This window comes from Drosophila ficusphila, unplaced genomic scaffold (assembly GCF_018152265.1).
Source record: "Drosophila ficusphila isolate 14025-0441.05 unplaced genomic scaffold, ASM1815226v1 contig_198, whole genome shotgun sequence".
NCBI classification, from domain to species: domain Eukaryota; kingdom Metazoa; phylum Arthropoda; class Insecta; order Diptera; family Drosophilidae; genus Drosophila; species Drosophila ficusphila.
Genome location: NW_025064092.1, coordinates 13,092,599 through 13,118,272, shown reverse-complemented (window position 1 = coordinate 13,118,272; position 25,674 = coordinate 13,092,599). Strand labels below are relative to the sequence as shown.

Sequence of the window (25,674 nt, the reverse complement as noted above, 5' to 3'; positions counted from 1 at the left end):
AACAGCCAAAACTGATGCTAACTATAATTTGCACCGGTTGTTGCTGTTGTTGTTGTTGCTACTGTTTTAATTTCATTTGTCTACCCTGCAATCACGGGGTGATTCACGGCTTTTCGGAAGCTATTTGCTCGGCCATTCGGGCCGAGGTATTTGCCTATCGAACCCACTGACGGCACGACGGAGCTGCCTGCCCCTCCACTCGCTCCACTCGCTCGATTCGTGCCGCTTTGTTGGCTTAATTTCGGGCAGTTCGGTCGCTTTTTGTTTTTTAAAGTAATTTATGTATTTATTATTTTTTATAAGTCATATTTAGTTTGCAGGACGAGGGCAGCTCGCTCGCTCGCATGTATGCAATTCATTTCACTTGGGTTGCTTTTCGTTTAGTTTCAGGCTCCGTTTTCATTTTTCTATTTACCAAAAAAAAAAAAAAAAAAAAACAGCAATTGCGACCCTTAACTGACTTTGGCATAGACAATATGGATGGCCCGACTGAATTTATTACAAATGCAATTTGTTCGATTTATCCTTACAGGCAATCCACCACCAGGATCGAAAACGGAAAGAAATAAAATGGATCGCAGTGCAGGGAATCAGGTAAGCTTTTCATCTCTTTTCATTTGTTTCAACTGCAAGTTAATACAGCCTTGGTTTATCTAACTAAATATGTGATTATGGAGCCAAGGCCACAGGGTTATCCTGTTTCTCTTTTTTTGACCCGCGCTGGCGACAGAGAGAAGAGTCTCTTATCCGTCTTATCGCGTACCTCCGACAAATATTAGCATATAAACTCAGTCAGCCAGCCAGTAGATGGGGGCTACAAATCTTTTCGACCCACTAACTAGCTTTTTAGTATACGTATTTAAAAATTCTTTCTATCAAGAATATTTTTCTTTTAAAGACTGAAAGCTATACAATTTAAATTTTGTAACTCTACTTGGATAACTAGTTGAATGTATTGAGTATTCAATTTTAAATGGCACCGCAGTCAAGGCCTTAACTCCTAAGCATTAAGCTCGTGAAAGCCTCCCCTAAATCAGAATTCTGTATCCATCTTCGGTCTCTGGTGTGACATTCCATGCGAATACATCATTTTCATTTGGCGGAAATCTCAACTACAATGTGCCCTCGATGCAAAGACACTGGAACTGACAGCGAAGGGGGGCGAGGGCCTCTTTCCCGTCTTTTCCGCCAGTTACCGCACATTGGCAATCTTTTTTATATACGTATGCTCGAGTAATACTTTTGCAAACTTGGCTCCTTGACTCTCCATTCCATTGGTGCTCCCTGCCGCGTGGGCGAGCGGGCTGTAAAATTTGTGTCTAAACGCAAAACAAGGCAGGAAAGAATAAAATAAATACAACGGGAGACGAGGGGCGCACGAATTGCTGGTTCTTAGGTGTGGTTGTTGGTAGTAGGATGTTGTTGTTGTTGGTTGTAGAATGTTGTTGTTGTTGTAGGACTGCCGCGTTGTAGGACAGCCGCGCAACCGTTCAATCAACACCCCATTTGACTAACAACAACAAGGGTAAACGGAGCCCCAGCCGAAGACGAAGGACGATGATGCCTAGAGGGCGATGGTGGGGAGCAGGAGTACACACACACACACACACACACACACACAGTGAGAGGAAGAACCCCCGGCCCTGATCCCCTCTCCTACAAACACTATTCTAACGTTCGCGGAGCTATAAAAATATTTTTTAACATTTCTCCCGCGCGAACATTTTCTTTTTCGGGTTTTTGCGCTTTCCTTTCGTTCTCACGCTTTTCGTCTGGCCCTGTCCTTGCCCTTGCATCGCATCCCTTCTGTTCTTCTAACCTTCCCCGCCCACCGCCCACCGCTCACCGCCCACTTCGCGTAGGAGAAACTGTTAGAGCTGCGAAAGTTTGCGTCTGTTTGTCTTCAGAGCGCAGAGATTGGGGTTTTTGGGACAGGGGACGACTGCTGACTGGTTGCTTGAGGTTCAAAATGGGTCGAAGCGAAGGGGGTTACGGAGAGGGGGCGGTTGCGTTTGTTGCGCTCCTTTCTCCTCCGCGACCGCCGACTCAACAACAACAGCAACAACAACAACGTAATGGGAGGCGCCTTCCCCTAGGTCGTCGTACCAAAACATACACAACACAAAAAATATAGAGAGCGACGGCAGCAAAAAATAATAATAATAATGAAAAGTTTACTGCATAGAAAAGAGCAGGCACAAAATATTGCCAAAAAAGAGGGGAGGCTCCGGACGAAAGTGGGCGGGGCGGGGCGGGCAGGCGAAGTATGTATTTGAAACTAAACTGCAAACTAGAAGAAGCTCCGCGGATTGCGGACTGGGGACTGGGGATTGGGGGTGCTCGGCTTGAACGCACATTAACTTGATGCTCGCCTGCCTCGCCGCCCGCTCTGCATAAAAAAAGTTGTAACTATGAAAATTTTATAAATTCCGCAGATTTTCCGGCGCTAAGAAAACTGAGTTGGGCGGAGATGTTGAATGGGGTCGACTAGTCCGTTATTCTCAGTCGTTTGGGGCAACGTTGATGGGTGATGGGGAATGGGGATGCCTTTGATAATGTGAGCTGAGCGTTGGCATTTCCCCCATCCTTCCACCAGTCTCATAGTTGGGAAACTTTGCAGCTTGCAGTGGTGATGGGCCACTCGAGAGGCGTTGCTTTGATGGGATTGCCTCGCCGCCGCGAAGAAGCAAAGGACTCGTAATACTTAGCTGCAGAATAAGTGATACGAGTGGGTAATAAGTAAGGTTGCTTTTAAACCGTTTTAGATGCGATGCGCAATGAAATACGACTAGGATTTCCATCACCTAGGCTCGATTAAATTAGTTCGAAATGCCAAGCATAAATAATTACAGAAAGCGGGTGGCACTGAGGTCTAAAGTGGCAGTAAACAACAAATTTAAATTCAATGAAAGTTAATAAGGATGTCTGGTCCCGGGCTTGAGCCTCTCGTCTCAGTCTATTCTCGGATCCTGTTCTCCGGCTTCCTCGGACTTCAGACTTCAGCCGAGAGAGAGAGACACTTTTTGAACAGCCGATTGAATTATTTAATAAATTAATTGCGCAAATTAAGTTCGAGGCTTGGCGGCCCGGCCACGCCCACATCCCATTGGCGGCTGATAAAGCAATTAAGCGCTCTGCCTCGCTGGCAAAGGCAGCTGCATTTCCCGGGGGGGCGGTGCAGCCCCTAATCCGCGACTAGAGACTGCAAACTAGACGTTGCGAAATATCTGTGAGTCCTGTGCCCGCCTGCCTGCCTGCTCATCGAATTTCAATTCAGCAGGAGCAGCGAGGAGAAAAAGGAGAAAAACATCAATCGATAATTTTTAATGTAGTCGTATTTCTTTTTAAGCACTCGCCTGTACCTTTTTGGCTGCCTGTCGCTCTAAGTTTTGCCCCCTCCCCCTCGAACCCCTCGGTCCGCTCACCCCATCTCCTATTCCCCGGGAATCCCCCGATCCCCGGGAATCCCCTGGTCGTCGGTTCGGTTCAGTTCAGTTGAATTTAGCTCTGTTCGGTTCGGTTCGGTTCGGCGTTTCCTTTTTGTGCGCTCCTTTTTTAATATTTACCCAATTCATCAAAAAATAAGTAATTATAAACTTTTCAGTTTTTCTTCTGCCGTCTTGCGTCTATGCTCTCGCTCTTCCGTCTCTTTCCCGCTACCCGCTACTACTAGTGTGTTTGCCTCTGTGTGTGTGTGTGTGTGTGTGTGTGACCGTTTCCCTTTTACAAAACGCTTTCCTTTCCTTTCCCTTTTCTGGCTGTGCCACAGAGCTTCGATGTCGATGTCTTCCCCTTGAAGCCACCACTCGAACCGCCCGACCACCCCCACCAGCAGCAGCAACCGCTCACTCCCACCGCACCGCCCACCGCCTACCACCACTCCTCCCCCTCTCTCACCATTTGGCGCGCAAAGTAGAAAAAAATTGGAAACAACCCCGAAAAAAGAAAGTTTTTGTTGTATAAGCGAAAAACTAAGCTTCTATTCAAATTCTACGCCATCGAGTGCTTCGTTTTTATTATTCATTCATTCCGTTCTCAACCTCCCGCTACCGTTGTTGTTGTTGCTGTTGTTGTTGTATTTTTGGCACAAGCAAAATGAAAGCACAAGGAAAAAATGGGAAAAAGTAAAAAGATGAAAAATGTAAAGAAAGAGGAAAGTTTCCGATTACAGTGAGGGGAGTTTTTGTGACGAGAGGCGGGGGGAGAAGGGGGCAGGGCACTGGCTGTATTGTAGGCCCGGCACAAAGCCAAGCACTAGTCCCCCCACCCACTTTTAGCCCTCTCCCGCGACACACACACACACACACACTAGCTCGCACACACACACTAACACACACAGAGTGCAAAAGGAGAGGCAAGAAGCAATACACACGCGCGTCTTTTGAGCATAAGTAGAATATAAAAATTTTGCGATTATGAATTTGAATAAAAACGATACCGAAGCCAACAGCCAACAGCTAACAGGCAAGTACGCAGTCGAGATTCTGCCGCAGTCGCTGCCGGCGTGGCGTCTCCGTCTCCGTCTCCGTCTCCGTCGTCATTGCTTGACAATGTAGTTGTATAGTACGAGTAGCTCCTTCTGCAGCAGGACTCCTTGGGTGGATTAGAAGCTGACATGGGCGTAGCGAGGGTTCAGTTTGAATTGGTAATTTTTGAAAAAAATTCTGGAGACTGGAGATTATGTTTTTTAAGGATGTTCCTCCTACAGTTCAGAAAGGAATTAAATGTATTTCGTTTTTCAGCAGCTTTAGTTGTGATTATGAATTAGTTGTAAATCTATCCACTTCGTTGTGAGAAACTATTGTTGAATTCGTTTTGCTATGTGAAGATACTTCTCCCCTAAAAGCTGATGTACAAATGCGTCTTGGAGGTTTGGCTCAAATAGTATGTGCTGTAGTTGCTACTTTTAGTGCTACTTTTTCAGATTTCCATTCTTGTTTTTTTTGGTTGGTACATTACATTTTTCATTTGGCCCCCCTGCAAGACCCCCGAATTCCGTTCCCTGCACTCAAATCACAAAAGCATCGACGATCACAGCCGGGGAACGTTGCTGTCGACGTCGCTGCCGTGGCATAATAATAACACAATCAATAATAAAAGGAAGAAGAACTGAGCTGATGGCGCGAAGAAGCGGCGGCGGCGGCGGGGAATTGGCAGGAAAAATGTGAAATAGTAGTAAATAGAGGATTGCTGTATTAGAGGCTGGTGCCGCGATGTGTGCGCCACAAAGGACGAAAGGCGGAGCGGTGGGCGTAGGGCGGTGGGTGATGGGCGGTGTAAGACGGGAGACGAAGACGGGAAATCGAGGACGAAGACAGCGACAAGCGACAAGAAGATGGCGGAGTCGACGTTGGCAAATGTTTAAGCTAAGGATTAATATTTTTATTTTTTGTTCGCCTTTTTTAGAATTTTGTACTTACATGCGAGGCAGTTTCCCGCTTTTCCTTGTTGTTCCTTTCCCTTTCCCTTTCCCTCTGTGTGTGTGTGTGTGTGTGTGGGAGTCTTAAGAGTGTGTGTGTGTGAGTATTAAAAGGAGGCGGCTGGCAGGGAGGGAAAACGGGAGGAGACAGTGCAGATGTAGCAGAAATCTTTGTAAGCAGTTTTCACTTCTGGAAATTTCTTTTTCGCCGCTTCTGGTTAGCTGCCTCCTCCGCCGCCTCCTTCGCTGCCTCCTCAAAGGACGAAATGATGAATAGAGTTACTCAAATACGAGTACGAGAGCAAAAAGGAGGATGTCTGTTCTGGTGTGTGCGTGTGTGTAGTTCAAACATGTTTTAAAATTTCTATAACGTCGCTGGCTTTGTAAAGTGGTGGAATGATGGAAGTGGGTTTAGGGGTTGGGGACGGGGATGGGGGATGGGGGCTAAGGGTAGGGGGTCTCAGCAATAACTTCTAGTTCCCTTTTTAATATTGTTTGGATTTGACGGTTGCCTTGTTCGCGAACGGGGGAGGAGGGGCGAGATGCTTTTCATTAAAATTTTCCCTAGTCATTTGACAGTGAGCCGAGCGGCGGGGTTGGGGCAATGATTGATAGCTCCGCCGGAGAGCTCCTTCCGATTGACATTCGCGTGGCAGGAAGATGGAGAAACAGCCGCCGCAGCTCGGATAACCGATAAAGGCCATATAATTTGGCCAGAGGTTTCTCAAAGGCTCTCCATCACCGCCCCCGCCATATCCCCGCCATCCCCCCTTTCCCCCGCCTCCCTTGCGAAAGCCTGATAAGCTGACCGGACTGGCTGTGTGCACGGGATACTAAATTTAGCGCTCGGTTCGTTGTTTGCGCGTACGGCGATCAGTGAACCGCGGTTATCAGCCAAAAGCGCATGGATCGTATTTGACTGGAGCGCAAAAATGCGAAGCGGTCAGTGGGGGAGCTGAGCTCAGGGAATCGGGGGATCGGGGTACCAGTGGTTCGTTGCGAACTTCTAATTTTTGCCGGCGAGTCATAGGCGGGGAGTCAATGGCAGAGGACCGGTGGAAGTCATCGCCCTGCGCATCAACAATATGATCACCACACCACCATCGGTTCGATTTGGGGGTCCGTGAATCATTGCTTTTGGCCAAGTCAATGCTCCGACGCATCTAAGCACCCTGTACCGCTGGAAAGCTCCCCCCCAGGAAAGCGGAGGGAGAGTGGAGAGCCGATAACGTAGAACGTAGAAGGAGAATGGTGACCGCAGAGAACGGAGAACGGAGAGCGCAGAGCTTTGCTGTCGCCGTCGACGTCGCTGCTTAGTGAGATCACCAGCAAGCAGCACGGCATGCGAATTTGTATGTGCATGTGTGCATGTGCATACCCACACACATACTAACACACACACGCACGACTATCGCTGCTCTCTGTTTAACTTGTTTGCTATCTTTCTACATCGTCGCTGCCGCTGCTGCCGCCTCTGCCTCTGCCGCTGCCACTGCCTTTTGCCTCTGCCTCTGCCACCACCGCTGCCTTGGCCATGATCGTTCGCTCGAGTCGTTGGTCGGGTCAATGACTGCCAAAAAAACACTCACACACACACTCACTGAATTGTGCGATGTTGTTCTTTTGACTTTTGTAGCGCACAAACTGAATTGTCGCACACACACACACACACGTTACAATCCTGGTGCAGGGGTGTGCGTGTTCGTTCGAAGGCATACAAGTGCCGTTCTGGTTCTTCACGAGGCTTCCCCCCCACCCCAACCCACCAGCGGTCCCCCCGCCCGCTCACCTATGCAGTTGCGCATTTTTTCGTAGGCGTTTGCTATATAGCTATATAGACACAGACGTCGTCCGTCGGTTCTGTGTATGTACGTACATATGTGCACACCGGACCATCCAAGGTACACACCATACTATATGTTTTATACTGCGTTTCATTCGCCGTATGAAATAAGTTTTGCCAGTTTAGTTTGGCCTTCCCTTGTCCGAGCGAACGGGCTGTTGTTGTGTCATTTAATACCCGAAATTCTAGTCTAACCGGATACAAGGTTCGTTGCATTATTTTGCATTTGCATCGAAATAGCCATCCGTTAACTTGCAACCTCTTTGAGCTGAGTTTCGACTGAGGATCGGAGTGGTGGACACTACTACTACTCCTTTTACAGGCTTCTAATAGCAGGGAGTGGTGGAGTAAAGTCGCGCCAGCTAATCAAGTCTGGGCTTGGGCAGGTGGCGTATACGTAATAATTACTTTAATGACGGTCCAACACAGCAATCTCGGCAGTACGCGTATCCGAGCGCCATAAGCTGGCAGAAATCGGTATTAGTCTTAGTCGATCTCCGGCGGGTCAGACCCTTTTCTCCTCTAAAGATCCTCTTCGCCAGATTGTTCTGCTATAATGCTATAATGCTATAATACGGCTGAACCTAAGGGCTGCACTCGATCTACCCAATGAACCCCCTTGGCATCCCCATCTGCTGCCCTTTTTTTTGTTTTTGAACTTAACTTGCTGGCAGTGTACTATACAAGTTTGCTTTCTTCGATCCCACATTCTATACGTACCACCCTGCCCCTCGCTCCCCTCTCCCTCCCTCCGGCTCTTCGCATGAGTAATTTGCTATTTGATATTTTTCGCAACTGAGTGTGTGCGTGAATCGTTTTCGAGTTTTTTTTTTGCATTTTTTTCTTACTTCAATATCGTCATCTTTGCATGTGTTCTCCTCTGCAATTTTTTGGCAACTGCAAACCTCTTCTCTCCCATTCTCGATCACACACACACACACACACGCACACACACATGCAGGCATTAAGAATCTGAAGGCTTTTAGTGCAGCTTTTGTTGTTGTTTTGTTTTGGTTTCGGTTTTGGTCGCTCGGTTTTTGGGCTTTTGTTTGGATTCATGGGGCTCCATGTGTGCGCGAGCAAGCGTTCTGTGTTCTGTGCTCTGTGCTCTGTGTTTTGTTGTTTGGGTCATTGAACTGGTTGCTGCTCCTTGCCTAAAAACAAAAAATTGCAGTCTCGATTTAAGGGGCCGCGTGAATCTTTCACTGTTTCACTGGAATTTGCTCGATCATCGTGTGGATGGATAGCTTGGAAAAGTTGGAGGCTTAAGGGGGGTGTTTGCACAAGACGTAGATCGAGGTAGGAAGTGAAATTTCACACAACACTCAGTGTAGCACGAAGTGCCTCGACTTGAACCCCATAAACAGTTTATTACCGATGGTTCAGGAAATATAAGATATACAAAAAGTGTTGTACTGCCTCGATTTAAATGTAGGATCATATCAGTTTAATCACATACTATTATAACCATTGATTGTTTTGAGTATTTATGGTATTTAATGTGGTCAGATCGATTTCACTTTCGGATCAATTTCAATGGGAATTAGTTGGGTGGTTATTCATTTACTTGGCCCAACAGAAGACACAAGATTATATTTGGAAAACGTTTTAGTGGCAAAGGTTCTTAATTTTACCTAGCTGCGTCGCATAATCGCTTGTATTTCATTAACTGCCCGCCTAATTAATAAGCAGCAATTTGGAGCGCACCGCGTAAATTGAAATTAAATGGCGGACATTAGTGGTTGGCCCCCATCCAGGAGCCCCATTACATGTTCAGCTCCGCACTTACCGACCCCTACTGCCACTGTCCCCAGCTCCTCCGCCGATCTGCAACCTCAAACGGCACGCGATGCACAATTAGAAGTTGGGAGGAGGGAGCCCAACTGCACACTGCACACTGCACAGCGATTGTTGGGCAATTGACTCCTGGACACTTTGCCGCCCTGTTTTGCAGTTCCCTCGACTGGGCCAAACATGGGAATCCCGTGGATCCTGGCCATCCTGCTATCCTGCTATTACGCCATGTCGTCGCAGGCAAACTTTGTTGACTTTGTCTGTGTTTGCATTTTTGCTTTTTTTTGTTGCACCCCTCGCAGTGTGCATGTGTGCGTGGGGTCCTGTGTCCTCCTATGTCTATGCCACGTGGCTGTGGGGCTTGGGTTTGGGTGTGGGTGTGAATGGGGATGTTAGTGGGGGTGTTAGGGGGGTGTGAGTGGGGATGTGGACTTGCGAGAGTAGGTGGGATTGTGGATAAGGGCAGCCCGCGTGTGTTAAGCGCCGTTTTAGTGGCTTGCTTTTCTCTTTTTCGGCGGCATCCCTGCTGGCAGCTGGCAGCAGGCAGCAGTAGCAAAAACGGAAGCTGGCACTGGCCTCCACTTTTTCACATTGCCCCCGCGACGTGACCAAGTGTTTAAAATGATAAAGTAAATGTTTTGCTTCCTCTGGTTATTGTTGTTATAACTTTGTAATTTCTGACGCCTAACAGGAGCGCACAAGGACAGCTGCTTGCTGCTCGCCGCTCAGTGGTTAGGTGGTAAGGTGGTAAAAAAAAAAAGAGGAGTTGGAACCTACCTGCTTGGGTGTCCTGCGAGCGAGTCCTGTGGTGGGTGGCTTCGACGGATTAAACTTGCACTCACGCACTGTGTCTTAGTTTGTTGCGATGTTTTGATGCTTTGACCTCTCGGTTCGTTTGCAGTTTGTTCGCAGAGTTGGCACTTGAAAGCGATTGATGGTTGGGTCACTCGAAAAAAACTGTTTCTTGGCACTTAAACAAAAATAGGCGGGGCGATAGCGGATGTGGTCATGGAATCACGTTGCACGTCGCTCCACTTTGGGGTGCGGCGGCCTTGTTCTGGCATTGCACTGGCACACGAGTGTCCTGGTGTCTGGTCTCTGGTCTCTGGTCTCTGGTCTTGTCCTTTCGAATGGCTTTTAGGCCTCACTTGAACTGAACTGAACTGAACTGAACTGGTTAACTGGATGAACTGCTGGGTGCTACTGAACTGAAGTCTCAACTGAAATTCACTTGGGCTGGCTTGACTTTTTGGCTGCTCGGACTCGGCTTGGTTTGTTTGGGCTGGTTGGCTAGGTTGGCTTTGTCGAACGACGCACGTCCAATCCGATAGCTAACTGATGTTCATCTAAATGGATCCGAACTATACGAAAAATAATGTTGCCCAGAAAATGTGTTTTTGAGATCAGCGTCGCTGTCGCAGTCGTCGCCGGCTGAGGCTTCAGAATTTGGCGCTGTCGTCCTGTGTGTGTGTGTGTGTGTGTGTGTGCGACTGCATATAAACACACTCAGGCGAGTGCGTGTGCCTGTGTGTGCGTGTGCGTTTTCGTGTGTGTGTGTGTGTGGCGGCCTGCAGTTGTCAATGCTCCAACGGCAAAGTCGGTTCTGAGCCGCTGCACCTCTGGCCTGCACATAATATGCAGGCAGCTCGTAATGAGCCAACATCATCATCATCGCCAGCGTCGTGGCAATCATTTCTCCAGGCTACACACACAAGCGCACACGGCTGACCTGAGCGGAGCCGACCACCGACCACCGACTACCCCTACTTCATCCTCAGTTGGACCTGGTCAAGCTCCTGCTCCTTCTCCTGTCGCTCCTGCTCGCTCGCTCTCACTCGCTCCGGCGGCTGCTGCTGCTGTCTCTGTCGGTTGAGCCGGGACTGGTCGCCGAAAAATAAAAATCTGCCCAAAACAAACAGCAAAAATGCAAAAATCGCTCACAAAAAAAACACACAACACATACACACGGACATGAAAAATAAAAAGGAAAAACAAAACCAAAAACTGGGCGGCAGTGCATGTGCGATGCGAGAAGGGGAAGAAGGGGGCGAAAAGGGCCTAGGGGAAAGGGCGAGGAAGAGGAAGAGGCTACAAAGCGTAATCCAAATACACACGGCAACCCACACACACACACTCACACACATGCAATTGGATGAAAAAAAGAAGCTAAAAAATTAAAAAATGCAATCGAAACCCTATAAAAATATGTGTGCACTTTGTGCACCCGCCCCATCACCGCCGCACCACCCGATCCCATGCATGCCCCACACTCACACATGCCCCACACACATGCACAGATGCGTGGCAAATGAGCGACGCTTTCGTCCTTTTTCGGTTTCGGCCTATGCGCCTCCGTCGACGTCAATGCTGGTGTCGCTGCTGCGTGGCTTCAAAAAAAAAAAAAAAATAAAATCAAAAAAAAAAAGATCAGAAAAAAAAAACAGAAAAAAAAAAGGAAATCCGCGATTGCATTGCCTTTTTATATTATATTCGCTTATGTAGAAATAATGCACAAACACCAGTTGCAGTTGCAATTGCAGCGCCACCACCACCATCGCACTTACAAAAACACGGACAGGAGACGTCGATGCATCGTGCGTGCAGGTCCATGTAGATATTTATATAAAATATATAGGCAAAAAAGGAAAAACTAACAAAAATCCAATTTCAAATGGGAAAAAATGTCGATGTTTTTATTGTTCATTTTTATTTCCTTTTGGCTAACATCCAGCCGACCCCGAACCCTTTTCAGCCTCCATGGGATTCGATTCGGCTGAGCAGTGAGACAAGAGCCGCGATTAATTTCCAAAATTCGATTAGCCCGAGCTCATCTACGCCGCGATTTGGCAACTTATGTCGATCTTGTGCCAGCAAACCTTAAACCTTACCAACTTCTTACCTATTTATAAGAATGTGCTAAATAACATCTAACTTCTATTATCTGAATCTCATTTAAACCCACAAAACAAGAATAAAAAGTTTTTATTTATTGAAATTCCAATTTTTATAATTTATAACAATTATTGAAGCGCCAAAAAAAGTCTCCCTTTGCAATTCCAAACTCATCTTTCAGTTTCGGTACCTATTGGGATGTCTTCGTCCCACTGTCCAACGCATCATATTTATTTAGTTAAGGACACCACACACACACACGCACACTCGTATAACAATCGCACACACGCGTGGAGCTATGCCTAGACTCCAAAAAAGAAAACGAAACCAAATAAAAATGCACATAGCACATTACGTATACGCACTGAATGCTCAGCCTCGTCCTCGGAAATGGACAGTCGGCATAGCCACTCCACTCCATGTATTAACCGGCCTCCCCAATGCCTCACCACCCACTCTGCCACCCACCCAGTCACCCACCTCATATCCAGAAGGCATTGCTGCGTTGCAGTGTTGCACATAGCAAACCTTTCAAATCCCCCCCAAAATAACCGACGCATGTGTAGGCCTATCAAAAAGTCGCAGCCACGCAAAACGAAGCACATAATGGGAAAGTGCCAAAAAGTGCAAAAAGCGTTAGCCCGGGCGGTGGAGAGCGGGCGAGGAAAGGACACGAACGACTGGCAGGATGCAAAGCTGCGGCGGCGGCGGCAAGCAAAAAAACAAAGCTGGCGCAGGCCTAAAAAAAAACCCTAGCAGCAGCACTGCAGCCACCTCGCTCTGGCACACGCACTTTCAATCGCACGCATGCCGGACACTGCCCAAAAAAATAAATAAAAAAAAACAAAACGAAAAAAAAAGAACAAACACGAAATGCAACAAAACACGAAAAAGTGCAACCGAAAAAAAGCAAAGCAGAGCATAAAAGGACTAAAAGCGTCGAAAATAAATGCACGCGCACAAAAAGTAGGCAACACAAAACAAAACCAAAGCCCGAGCTCCCCGCTAGGCCTACTTGCCACATGCAACGAGCCAGCCGGCTGCCGGCTGCCAACGCCCGACTCCCGACTCCCGATGCACTGACATTGAATGCAGTTGCAGCTGCAGCGGCAGATGCAACCAGCAACTGCTGCAACACGATGCACGATGCACTTGTGGGCGGTCAAATTTCGCCCCTTCCCACTGCCCACTGCCCACTGGCAGCGACGTCGACGTCGACTGCGCGGCCGTGGTGGCAATAAAATTAAAAAATAAGTCAACGAAAATCGAACGAGCGACGACGGACGACGACGGACGAGCACACGAGCGCAGAGCGCGTTGCATTCCCCTATTTTTTTAATTCCCGCTCGATGTTTTTCCGTGCATTGCACATGCAGCCGATTGCATGCGTGTGTGAGCGTGAGCAAAACAACCCCCCGAAAAAGGATACACGCATACGCGTGCAGGATTCAGTGCGGCCAGTCCGGCGAGCCGATTTCAGTTATGGGCGTTTTTATGCGCCGCTCGAACGCAACGCAAAAAAGAGCAACAAAAAAAGCTAAAAAGTTGCAAAAGGTCTAAAAAATAAAATTCACAAGCCAAATATTATAAAAATGCAACTGCAACTGCAGCTGCGGCGCTGCTGCTGCCGCTGCCGCTGCGCTACTGCCTCTGCTGATGCCGCTGCTGCTGCTGCTGCCGCGGAAAAGTGCAGCACAGTTAATGCTGGCTGGCAGTAGGCGGGAGTGGTGCGGCAAGGTCGTGGCGTGTGGCAGCGCGAATTAAAAAAGAGGACAAAACAACCAAAATAAATAAATGTGCGCGAGGCAACAAAGTGGAAATTATATAAAAATGCGCTAAAATCCGCCACACTCACGCGCGCACTCACACAGCCGCACATTTAGGCGTTTGCTACATACACACACACACACGCACACACGCGATGCAGCTCGTTCTTGCATTTTTTGCTGCCTTCTTTTGGGCGCCGCTGGAGCGCGTGAGTGTGAGCAGGCCAACCGCTGGGATGCTGTGCTGTGTGCGTGTGCATTTCCGGGGGTGGGGGCCTCGTAATATGTTTGTTTAATAGGCCTAGCGAGCTCAGATCTGCTGCCGCTGTCTGAGTGTGGGTATGTGCTGCGAAAATGTAGCAATGTTTTCGGGGCACACACACACACGCACACTGCTTTGCCTTTGTTTCTTACTTCTTTGTCATGCAATAGTTTACGATCTAGTTAAGCAATCCGCAAGCAAGAAAGGTAAGAGCCGGGCAAGGTTAGCCACCTGTTGAGCATTTTTTCCAGCATGAACTCGACAGGAAGTCAGGCAGATATACCATGAATCCATCAAGGATCCGCCCATGCACACAGACACGCGGATGAGCGCAATAAATTTCATTTAAATGGCCTGCAAAATCAAACAAATTCTGCACTCTTACCGAAAAATGAGTGGCAATTAATAGGGAACACCTTCCAAGGGGAACTATACCTACCAGTATATGCAAGCCTTACCCGTTCTATTGAACCTTAATGATAGGTTAATTCCGCAATGCGGAGATACTCTGAATTTAGACAGAAAATATAATCTAGCAAGGCAAGGGCATTATATAATCACTATGTTGAGAAGACTTTATGATTTTAAACCAATTTAAATAGGAAGGAAGACGGAGGACTTGTAAATAAGTACAACTACATTGTGGTTAGGGTGTCTCTGAATCGTTATATTTGGCATGGACAGTTAAAATAGATGTTTAATGGGCATCGGGTTGGAGGGAGAAAGTTCCTGGCCTTTGTGTTGGTTTTATACATCCTGACCATAAGTGTGCGGGTTGATCGGTCTCAATCCCTTGAAATGATGTAGACGTAGAGCTATGATGATTTCTAGTAAGGGAATGATCAGATTCCTGAACTTTAGTTAGGTGCATGCTGGAAAGAAACGAGTTTTGCAGTACTTTGAAGTTGCAGATCAACCATTTCTGCTGCTCCCACGCTGCTGCTTTCGAGTTGACGTTAGCAGCAGGAAAATTGCGTGAAAAACATTTTTTACCCCCAGCCGAATCACCAAAAAAAAGGAAAGAAAAAATACATCAACTTTAGACCGAAGGGAAGGGAAGAATTTGGGCAGAGGCGATGGGCGATGGGCGATGGGCGGTTGTCTATGTACGATGGAGACCGAAATAACGGTAATGCAACAACACCCAAATATCACATTAACATCAACGACATGTTTCACTCTCCCTGCCTGTGCGGATATAAATGTGTGTGTGTGGTAACACATAATGTACGCAAAAAAAGGACTCGCAAGGAAACAAAACGAAAAAGTCAAAAAATAAATACACATCACAAAAAAATGAAAAAGTTTAATAATAAAGATAAAAAAATGACCAAACTCAGTACATGGCCCTACACACACACACGCACACATACTCCCACCGATGCACGCACACATACACGCACACATGCTCACAGCGATGCACGCACGAAAATAAAATGCAAATGCAGCTGGCAAAGGAGGTTGTGTGAAAGGGATGGGCAGTGGGTGGCCCGGCCGGATATACTGTCCGCCATAAGGCCATTGCATTTTTGTTAATCACACGCACACACGCACACCCACACGCACACACTCGCTGGCTCACGCACGCATACACGTGCAATTTATTTGGTTCATTTTTCCTCTTTTTGCTCTTCGTTTCATTTGTTTTGCTCGTTTTCTCCATTGACATCATTTTTTTCGCCTTGTTTTGTGTTGTTTTCACTTTTTGTTTTGCTTATTTTCTGCGCGCTGCAATTGGCGGGAGTGGGCAGCTTTTGCCGAGTGGGTGTGCTGGGTGGGTGGTGGGTGCTGGACAAATTACACATACGCCGGGTGGTACATGCATCAATATCAATACGTGTGCTGTGCGGCTGTGTGTGTGCGTATTATGAAAATGACATGCAGGTTGAAAACAGATGGAGGGGGAAAAGTGTGGGTGTGGGTTGGCCGCGCGAAATGCGTATTTTGGCTAGCTGCCTCCCCCCAGTCCCCCAGTTCCCCAATTGCCCAGTCCTCCTCCTCCTCCTGCCACTCTACCACCCACTCTGGCACCCACTGCCCTATCCCATACCTCCCATATCCTCCCATCAAACACGAATCACGTTGCCTACGTGTGTGCGCATTTGATTTTGGGAATTAGCGGGAAAGGGCTCTGCCGCACAAAGGATTCCAATGAGCTGCCATCGAAACTCTCGCCCGGCAATTTCGACCGTGGGCCGTGGGCCGGTGGGTTGGGTATTTATCTATACTTTTGGATTATATTAACGTTAACGCGACTGGCCGACAACAAGTGCAGCAATTTCCCGGCGCTCTGCCGCCTATTTTTCCTTATTTTGTTCCCCTTTTTATGGTATGTGAGCTCGTTGGTTTTTTATAAACAATAAATTGTTATGCCTACGCGTGGTTATTTATTTTGATTTTTGTGCAACTTTTTGTGTATTTTCCAATCCAATATATATTTATGTACTTAAATTGTCTGAATGCACACACACAGCACACATACAGGCCGCAGTACATATGCCTGTGTGTGTGCGTATGGTGCAAAAAGGCAGCCATTTTTAAAATGTTAAAAATATAATGTAACGCTAGACTCGTGCGTGAGTTGGGCGGGTGGACTGGACGCAAGAGCTGGAATTGGAATTGGAGTTGGAGAGATGGACAAAGCTCCTCACATGCCATGTCAGCCACGCCTACGACTACGCCTACGCCTACGCCCACGCTCACTCCAATCTGCTCGCTTTTTTGTGGTTGCGTCGATTTTTCTTTATGCCTTTTTTCGGTTTTTGTTTTTTAACGTGTTTACCCAGCTCTTAATGAAAAATGCTGGAGCCGCAAAAAATTAGCATAAACGATTTTAATTGATTCTGTTAGGCAGGTGAAATGCAACTGCCACTGCAATTGCCACTGGATGGATGCGCTGCACTGGTTCGGTTCGATTCGGTTCGTTGTCTAAGGGGACGACGGATCGCATTCCTGTTTCTGCGATCGCAGTTGCATCCCCCCATCCCAGGCGAAAAGAGAAATCGTCGACAAATCCCCATCTCACGCTTTCCCCGCCCCAACCAATGCCCTTTGATCGGCACACAGAGCACAGAGCACAAAGCACAAAAACTTTCTACGGACTGAAGGCAGCAGCAGAAAACCTGAAGAATGCACACAAACACCACTGCACTCCATTCGCTCCCCATCGATCTTACATGATTTAAGGGCAGGCATCTTGAGCTGTTTCGCATCCCATCGCATCGCATCGCATCGCATTGCCCTGTATCCCTCTGCGGATCCCCAATTCTAGAGCCCCATGCCGAGCTACTGCCATTGCCATTGCCATAGAAAGCTGTGCGCAAATTGCTCAACAATACGTATGGCAGTGGTGCAGGGGCAGTTGCATGCCCGAAAATAAAGCCAGAAGAGGAGAAACGAATCGAAACCGAAACCCGTTTGTGTGTGCCAAAAATTGCAAACTCACAAATCTTCTTTCCCGAACGAGTTTGTGTGCTCCTCTCTCTCTCTGTGTTTTTTAGCCCCGTCCGTCTGTCCGTCCGTCTGTCCGTCCATCCGTCCGTCCGTACGTCCGTCCGTCCCCTGTCTTTCTGTCGCTTGGTGCCGTACTGCCGTATTTTTTGTGTTTTGTATTTGTTTTCGTTTTTAGTGCAGCTCTGGCTGTTTTATTTTGCGTAATTTTTGTGTAATTTTTAGTGCCACTCACGATTGCACAGATACTCGCACCACCACCACCAATGCACCACCGCTGCAAAAGTCTCTGAGTGTCTTCGCACACATGTGTTTGTAGTTTGCAGCCCCTTGCCGCCGAGGAAACATTTTGGCAAATGACTTCACTCTATCTGTCTTCCACATCTCTCTCCCCTGCCCCATTCCCCTTTCCCCCTTCCCCCCTTCCCTTCTCTTTTCCCTATCCCGCCAAAAAGCGAGGGGGGTGGCAAAGGAACAGGGGTGGGAGGGAGGGGGAGCGCGGCGAGGTATTTATAATTTCCAAAAACAAACTCGGGCGACGAACGCGCTTCCGAGGTTAACGGCTTCAATGCAACTTTTTTGAGGTTTCTCAACCTACACAAGCATGCTTGAGCGATCGCTCACTTACATACACACTCACACACACACACACACACACACGCACACTAAAAAGGAGTGCATATATAACAACGATCGCAGCTCGGCGACCTAGCGAGGTTCAACACAACACACAAAATTTAGGAAGTTGCCCAAAGAGAGAGGCTCCGCTGCCACTGCCACTGGCATTGTCCGCTTATATGTGTGTGTGTGTGTGGGTACATGCACAATTCAAACTACACGCCTTGAAGGGGAGCGAGCGAGAGGGAACGAAACGGAGAGCGAGAGGAGATGATCGCCGTCAAGCTTCGCTCGTTCGTCGTTGTTCGCTGCTGCGGCTGAGTAAATTTGCCAAAAAATACAACGAATATATTGCCAAAAATGCATCTCTCCCTCTGTCACTGACTCACTTCCCCCGCTCCCCCCTGCTCCCCCCGCTCTCCCTTTCCTTTTCTGCCCTGCTTGCTGGGTTCTTTGTCGTTTGCATTACATAGATCGCTGGCTGCAGCCCCGTACCGCTCCCCGTACCGCTCCCATCTGCTGCTCCCGCTTCCCCCGTTGCCGCCACTCGACGATCGACGGTGCCTCTAGCTTGCCTGCTTTGAAAGACTGTACGCATACGAGTGGAGGAGCCACGCTGGGACACGGAATCTGACTCTGATTCGGCGTCGGAGTCGGAGTTGGAGTCGGATTGGAGGTCGCACTGTGACTGTTGTTAGCTTAGCTTACTTATGTCGCACACACACATAGGCATGCGTGGAGGGGAAACACTCTCACACACGCACACACACACACATTAGTAGAGGGATCTTCCACCGAAAAATAAAGCTTCTCGGGATCAACGTACCCGACTCATCCTCGTTTCTCCTTTCGCTGCAGCTCGTCAATCTTCTATGAGTGGCAAGGGTTTTGTTTTGTCATTAACTCATAAAATACAGTCGCGAAATCCGTATCCCTACTTTTTCCACGTCCATTTATCTAAAATGATGATGATCCTTTCTAAGCGATGACTTATTGAATAAGCAAACCAAAATGTTTAAGGAAACCCTACAACATAGACGTACGAGTATTCCCCTTTTATTATCAATCACGCCGTTGGTTAACCGCCAATTTAGACGCACTCACGCATCTAAAAACATCATCAGCCACAGGGCCCCATCCCCATCCCCCAGTAAACGGGACAGTGGAGGGATTATGGCGTTAAACGATTCGTCACACCCCCACACCCGTAGAGCCCGTAAAATAAACAAGCAACAAATGGCGGCAAACTGGTAAAACCATTCACAAAACTACCAGCAAACGAGCGCGCCAATCCTGGCAAACCACCAGCTCATTATCCCTCCAGCCAGTCAGCCAGCCAGCGAACAAGTTCAAAGTTCAAAAAGGCTTAAATGCCACAAAAATCAACACGCTCACACATGTGCGTGTCTGCCTAATAGAGCAGCAAGGCTTAGAAGTGCCGCCAAGAGGCAAACCACTTTACTACGCCTATAAAATGGCTGTGAAAATTACACACTAAAAACTTTCGCCTCGCAAAGACCGCAAAGACCCAATCCAAAACCCAAAACCGAATAGCCCAAACCCAAACCCAAACCCAAACCCAAACTCAAACCAGTGCAAGTTAAAGTTAACATCGCATAACTGTTTCGTGTTAATGATGATGAAGTTGTTGATATGTTGAGTGTGCGTGTGTGCAAATGAGCTAGAGTTTTAGGGCAGAAAATTCATCATAAAATCACTTAAAACGGTATTAACAACCCTTGGGGAGGGATGAGTGTTTGGAATGGGACGGGACAGGAGGGCGGACAAAGGCGGGCCGGGGCGGGGACTAAACCTATCCCACACATGAGCTGGATCGGATCGGGTAATTGCGTGTCAGAACTTTTTAACCTCTGACCTCGGCAACCCAACCCTTCCAGCTCCCAGTCCTGTGTCCCGTGTCTTGTGTCCCATACCCGGTCTAATCCTTTGATGGGCCTAATCGCTGCCCACTCCACACCCCTTTTCTTGCCTTCTTTCCTGGCCTCGTCGCCCTGTCCTGCCGATGATGCCTCATCCCCGAGCACCACGCACGCACGCATATCATGCTAATTTGCGGACAGCCGCCTTCGTTTGACTTGGCTTCCGGTTCTTGTTCGGATAACGGCAACCGGACACCCCATAAAACTTGGACCCGGGGCGGTGGCGAGGTCGAGGGGTTGAGGGATTGAGGGGTTGAGGGGTGGGCCTGACCTTATGCTTGCGAGTATGCTCACTCATGTGGCAGTGGGCTGGGCGGGGCAGAAGGCATGGTGGGACAGGGGCGCTGCTAAAGTGCCACAAAAGTGTTGAAATCGTTTTAGGGTTAATTTCCGCCTTCTTGGGGGCGCAGTTGTGGGTGGGACGAAGGACGAAGGACCTGACGGTGTCGGAGTCGGAGTCGGAGTCTTTGCTAATTAATTCACACGATACCTGGTCCTCTGCTCTCTTGGCAGCTGGAAAGCTAGACGACGCATCCTGCGCCACGTCGGCAAAGCTGCCCAAGAGTGAAAACTTTTGACGCAGCACGCACCGCCCGAATCTCAAGGCCCAAGGCCCAAGGACAAATGGCCCGCCCCATTCGGCAGGCAGTCATCCCCCGACACCACTAGCTAAACACATTTGTGGGTCAGTCAATCGAGGACGTGCTGTGCGAGTTGGGTGTGCAGAAATCCGAGAGTTTCACTCTTGAATTCTATTAAATTCATAGGGTGAAAGGACAAGGACAAGGGCTGTGACTTTGGGAGGCTTCCTAAGCGTGCTGCCACCCACTTCCCCCTCCTGCGTACACTTCACGTGTGTGCGGTTGTTTCCACTCTGACTTTCGGCCTTCCCGTGTGATTATGTGTGTAATTTGGAATTATGACTTCCTTTGACGTGGTTTCGTTTCTCTGTTCTCTGTTCTCTGGCGAAGGAAGGAGCTGCTGGTCCGCCAGCCAAGATGGCTTAGACTTATTTAATAAACTTGTTCGCTCTGGTGTTGTGTTATTGCTTAATTTGAATGCTCGGATATGGGCCCAGGATATTCGGGGCACACACGCACACCCACACACGCAGAACAGACCGCAAAGTGATTCACACACTTGGGGTCAAGAAGGCTTGGCCTGTGTTGTTTGGGTCTAGATCGGGATTTGGGTCCTTGGCCAACGGATGCGGTGCGGAAGTGGACGAGGGGAGCGCCCCTCGGCTTTCTTGCCGGGCATCTTGACTGGTTGAGGGTTGTGCTTGGGCTTGAGTCGACTGAGTCCACTGGGGGTGGAGGTGGCACCACGACTTTCCGTTGTCTCTGTATCTGGTAATCCCTGATTTCTGGTTATCCCTGACCTGTGTGTGTGCGTGTGTGTGTGTGTGGGTGTGCTTGTGTGCGGGGTGTCGCATTCGCATAATTTGTAGGTCATGCATATTTGGCATGTTTGACATGTTTTCTTGGTGTTTTACATGATAAACACTCAAGGGTGCTGGCGCAAAGAGGCACACACAAGGGACAAGGACTCGGGTCGCAGCTTAGTGGTCGTATCATTCGACCTGCCAGTGTGTGTGTGTGTGTATGTGTATTTTGGGAGCAATTTTTTCAGTCAATTTCGTCGCTGGGGATGGGGAACTTAATTTGATTTTCGAGTGGAGAACTTTGTCTGCCAGCAAAAATCCCCAAAGTGGTCATCCGGGGGGTCCTTCTTGCAGCGCTTTCGCTCTGGCTGCTGCCCGCTGGCTGTGCTCCTCCACATCCCTCCTTGCCCATTTCACCTATGCCAATTTCGGCAACTGCTGCGACTTCCATCAAATGCTAGCCGCAAACTCGGCGGCTCCGCGAGTAAGGCAACCGGTTTGCACAAATCAAGGAGAGCACGCGATTGCCTCGCGGAACAAGTTTTATTAGTTACGCGTCGCGCTGCGTTTGCCATTGCCATTGCCGTTGCCGTTGCCGTTGCCTGCAGAGCGTAACATTTGGGTCCACAGATCCAGGCATCAACAGCAACAACAACAACAACAAGAACAACGTCATCGTAACTCTGGCCACGTTGCAGGCACATGTTTCCTCGAGTTTCGAACGCGATCTCGACGCTTCAGAGTGCACTCTTTGCCTCGCCTGCAACTCTACTCGAACGCAACTCCAAGTCAGCGAGGAGCGTATTGAGTCCGAATCTTCTTGGGTTCTCGCTCCTCGCTGCTTTCTATGTAGGTCGCTGCAATTCAATACGTATACGGTGTACCCTTCAGTGCCCTTCGCCGCTGCCCTCGATTTCTGAGGCTTCGGTTTCGCTTTTGGGCCCAGTTTCTGGCTCGCTTGACGTGTCTCTGTCTCTGCTAATGCGATGCATTTTCAAATCCAGCCCGACCACTACTCCATGCATGCACTTTTCGCCGGGATTGAGGATCGGGAATGGGGAATCGAAGAGTGAAGAGTTGTTAACCAAAAACGGGTTTGCTGCGTTTGCAGGCAGCACAGGATTCGACCAGGCACCGCCCTAAATAGCGATTAACACGTCAACCACAGGTCGTGGCTGACCGATAGGGCCCATAAATCAGGTCGCGCTTAATCGGCCGGCTATTGGCACGACACTATCCGCCGAGTGGTCCTAGCCCGAAAAGGGAATATTAGGGCTTCTTTTTGGGGCCTTACCCAGGCTCAACAGGCCAAAAACAAGCCAACAAGCCAGCAAAGACCGCATCTTGTCATCTTGCTCGTTCCGTTCCGCTCGATTGGTTCGGGTTCGGGGGCTTCGGTGCAAGAGTGAGAGTGTTGCGGTGCGGTGACAGCAGCGACGGGGATATTCAGATCCCCGGCAAGGACACGCGCCCACGCACACACACATGTCTGGTTGCCAGGATTACTCGCTGGCCCAGACGAGGGGAGCCCCCGAGTGAGTTGACTGCTGCCATGGCAGCGCTTAGCCTTAGCTGCTCGCCACCCAAGGTCACCGGGAGAGCCACACTGAAACTGAAGTCGCCTTGAAGCACAAGGACACACCACCCACCCAGCGTCCATAACACACACTCACACACTCACGCACTCACACGAAGCCCAGTGCAACCTGTTGAAGACATCTAGCCAGCCGGGAAAGGAACGGAGCGAGAAAAGAGAAAGCTAAGCGCGAGAAAATCCTTCTGGCAGAGACGACGAAGCAGCGGCAAAAGAATAAAACTCCGGCAGAGGCTGTGGCAGTGGCAGTGGCGTGGCCAGCATTATGTGGCGGTGGGTGATGTGGGTGGTTGTGCTGCCCACCTACCCACCCACCGGGCTGTCTAATCTCCGGCCATGTGAGTGGGGGAACGCCTTGCGCCGGACAACCGCAGGCCTACAGGTGGTTTGCCACGAGTGTGTGCCACAGCCATCCAGCCATCCAGCCAGCCAGCCAGCCAGCCAGCCATTCAGCCAGCTGTTGGTGTAATTAGAAGGGCCGCAGCCTGCTGGCTGGTGTTACCACTCCGACGAGAATGACGTCTGCCATCAGTCAAGTCCAGGCTGTGCGTTCAAGGTCGCCTGTTGCCCCTGCTGCCCCCCTGCTGCCCCCCTGACGCCCCCTTCTGCGCCTCCTTTTCTACCTTTTGGCCCGGTCGTTGGGCAGCAGCCTTGAAACCGTTGCCTGATTTTTTCGGAGTGCCTTTTGCCGTGAAAATGTATCAGTTGCCGCACTTTCGCATGGTTTTTTTCTAGCGCTTGCTTGGGGAGCACTTCTTGATGGTCCTTCCTCCCATCGCCCACTTTTTGCCCGTTTTTCCATCGCCTCCTCGATGGGAGAAGAAAAGAAAAACCTGACGGCGACGGCGACGTCGACGCAGCAAGCGGCATCGTCGTTTTCTGAAGGAAAAACGACGACGGCAGAACGAGAGTGAAAGTCTTGGCCACATGGGGACGAAGCCTTACGCACTCACTCACACTCGCACACACACACACAGTAATACATACACACCCACACGGTGACGCTGACGCCGCTGCCAACGGCGAGAGCGACGCGGGCAGCGACGGCGACGCCAATACCAACACCAATACTAGTGAACGCCAGGCTCTTTTCGCTCCCTTTTTCCCGTTTTCTTCACCATTTTTTATTCGCTTTTTCCTTCGGATTTTTTTTTTGCTCCTTTGCTCCTGACTCGAGCCGTGCTGCTGCTGCTCTGCTGTTGCTGCTACTGTTTATTTTGGTCGACGGATTTCCCCCACATCCCCCGTGCCCCACGTGCCCCATGCCCCATCCGTAAAATAATTTTTCGTCTTTTTGGCTGCTACTTTACTTGCTCCTTCTGCAGGCAGCAGGCAGAAAACTTTTCTTAACTTTTTCTCTTTTGTTGGTTGAGGATTTTTTCCTTTTTCCTTCTTTGTACGGGGTGAGAAGGGGTATCAGCAGGTTTTCTCTTTGGCGCGGCGCTCTTTGAAATAGTTCGTAATTTAAGAGACGCACCCCGTCATTTTTGTCCCGTTCCCCAGGATCGTGGACGATGGTAACGCGCTTAATTGGCTTCTTTTCTCGAGCTTTTCACAGCCGCTATCGGTGTGAAAAGCTTTTCAGGAAGGGTTGGGATTGGGATTGTGATTGGGTCTCTGGCCCCACGATCGCTAGTGGAGTTCACAACCTAACGAGTTTACCTGACACTCCAAAATACTTTAATTCTTTCTTGCTGAATTTAAAGCTCAAAGCTTGCAGACTTCGATCGGTAGTAGAGTTTAAAACCAGATATGATGACTTAATTATGATCTCTTTTTTTGTGCTTGCCAATTGCTAAGCAAAGTAAAGCCCCAAAAAGCTCAAAGCCATTTCGTCTTAAGAAAGACCAAATTTAAATAAAATTGACCAAAAAATGTTAATAAAATTAATGAAGAAGTTTGCTAGAGAGTTCAACTAACAAAATTTTGAGGTATGCCGCTTTAAAATAGGAGATAAATCAAAAAAGTTGATTTATGGAAACTTTTTGGAAGACCGATTTTTTGTTAATTTGGAAAGGTCATACAAATTGGGAAAAATCAACCCCGAAATAAAAAATAAACAAATAATGCAGTTCACTAGAAAATCAAACTGCAAACTTTTAGATGTATCCCACCTCAAACCCTAAGCTGTTTTTTGGGCAAACATATTTTTTGTAAATTTGGTTTAGGGTTATTATATAAATAAAGGTCGGTAAACTTTTTGAAAACCATTAAAACTAGGAGGCTTAACCATAAGATCAGAAATTTTAGTGGGGTCTCAAACACACAATGGAGACTTTCTGCATTCTGGTGTGGGTGCAGCTCGGCGCAAATAACATTGAATGTTAATAAGCTCTGGAGAACCATCAATGGAGATTCTTACTCTCTTCTGTGTCGTGAGAAGATTCCGCCGCTGGCAATCTCTTCAAAACGTTCTTTTGCATTCTCTTTCTACTTGGAATCGCAGTATGTTCATTTCATCTTTTCATCACATTTTATAAAGACGACTGGCTTATCTCAACTCGAGACGTGTTAAAATCTCAAGAATTTAGTCGGAGCGGCGGCGACTCATAGCTTGTCCAACATCGATGACATGGAAATGGCTTTGACTCCAGTTTATTACACAAATCTTGGGTACCTGCGCCCGTTCGAAAATCACGCAGGTCGAATGCACAGGTAGCCAAGTACTCCAGATAGTAGATATAGTATTCTTGGGGAACGCATGGCAGGTGA

General features: G+C 48.5%; 1 long non-coding RNA gene across 1 annotated transcript in view; it reads left to right on the top strand.

Annotated features, from left to right (window-relative positions):
- LOC108097186 overlaps positions 1–25,674 on the top strand; it is a 63,785-nt gene that overhangs the window by 37,284 nt on the left and 827 nt on the right. Inside the window, exon 2 of the long non-coding RNA XR_001771764.2 lies at positions 533–594. This is a non-coding gene — a long non-coding RNA (uncharacterized LOC108097186). The remainder of the gene's footprint in view (positions 1–532; positions 595–25,674) is intronic.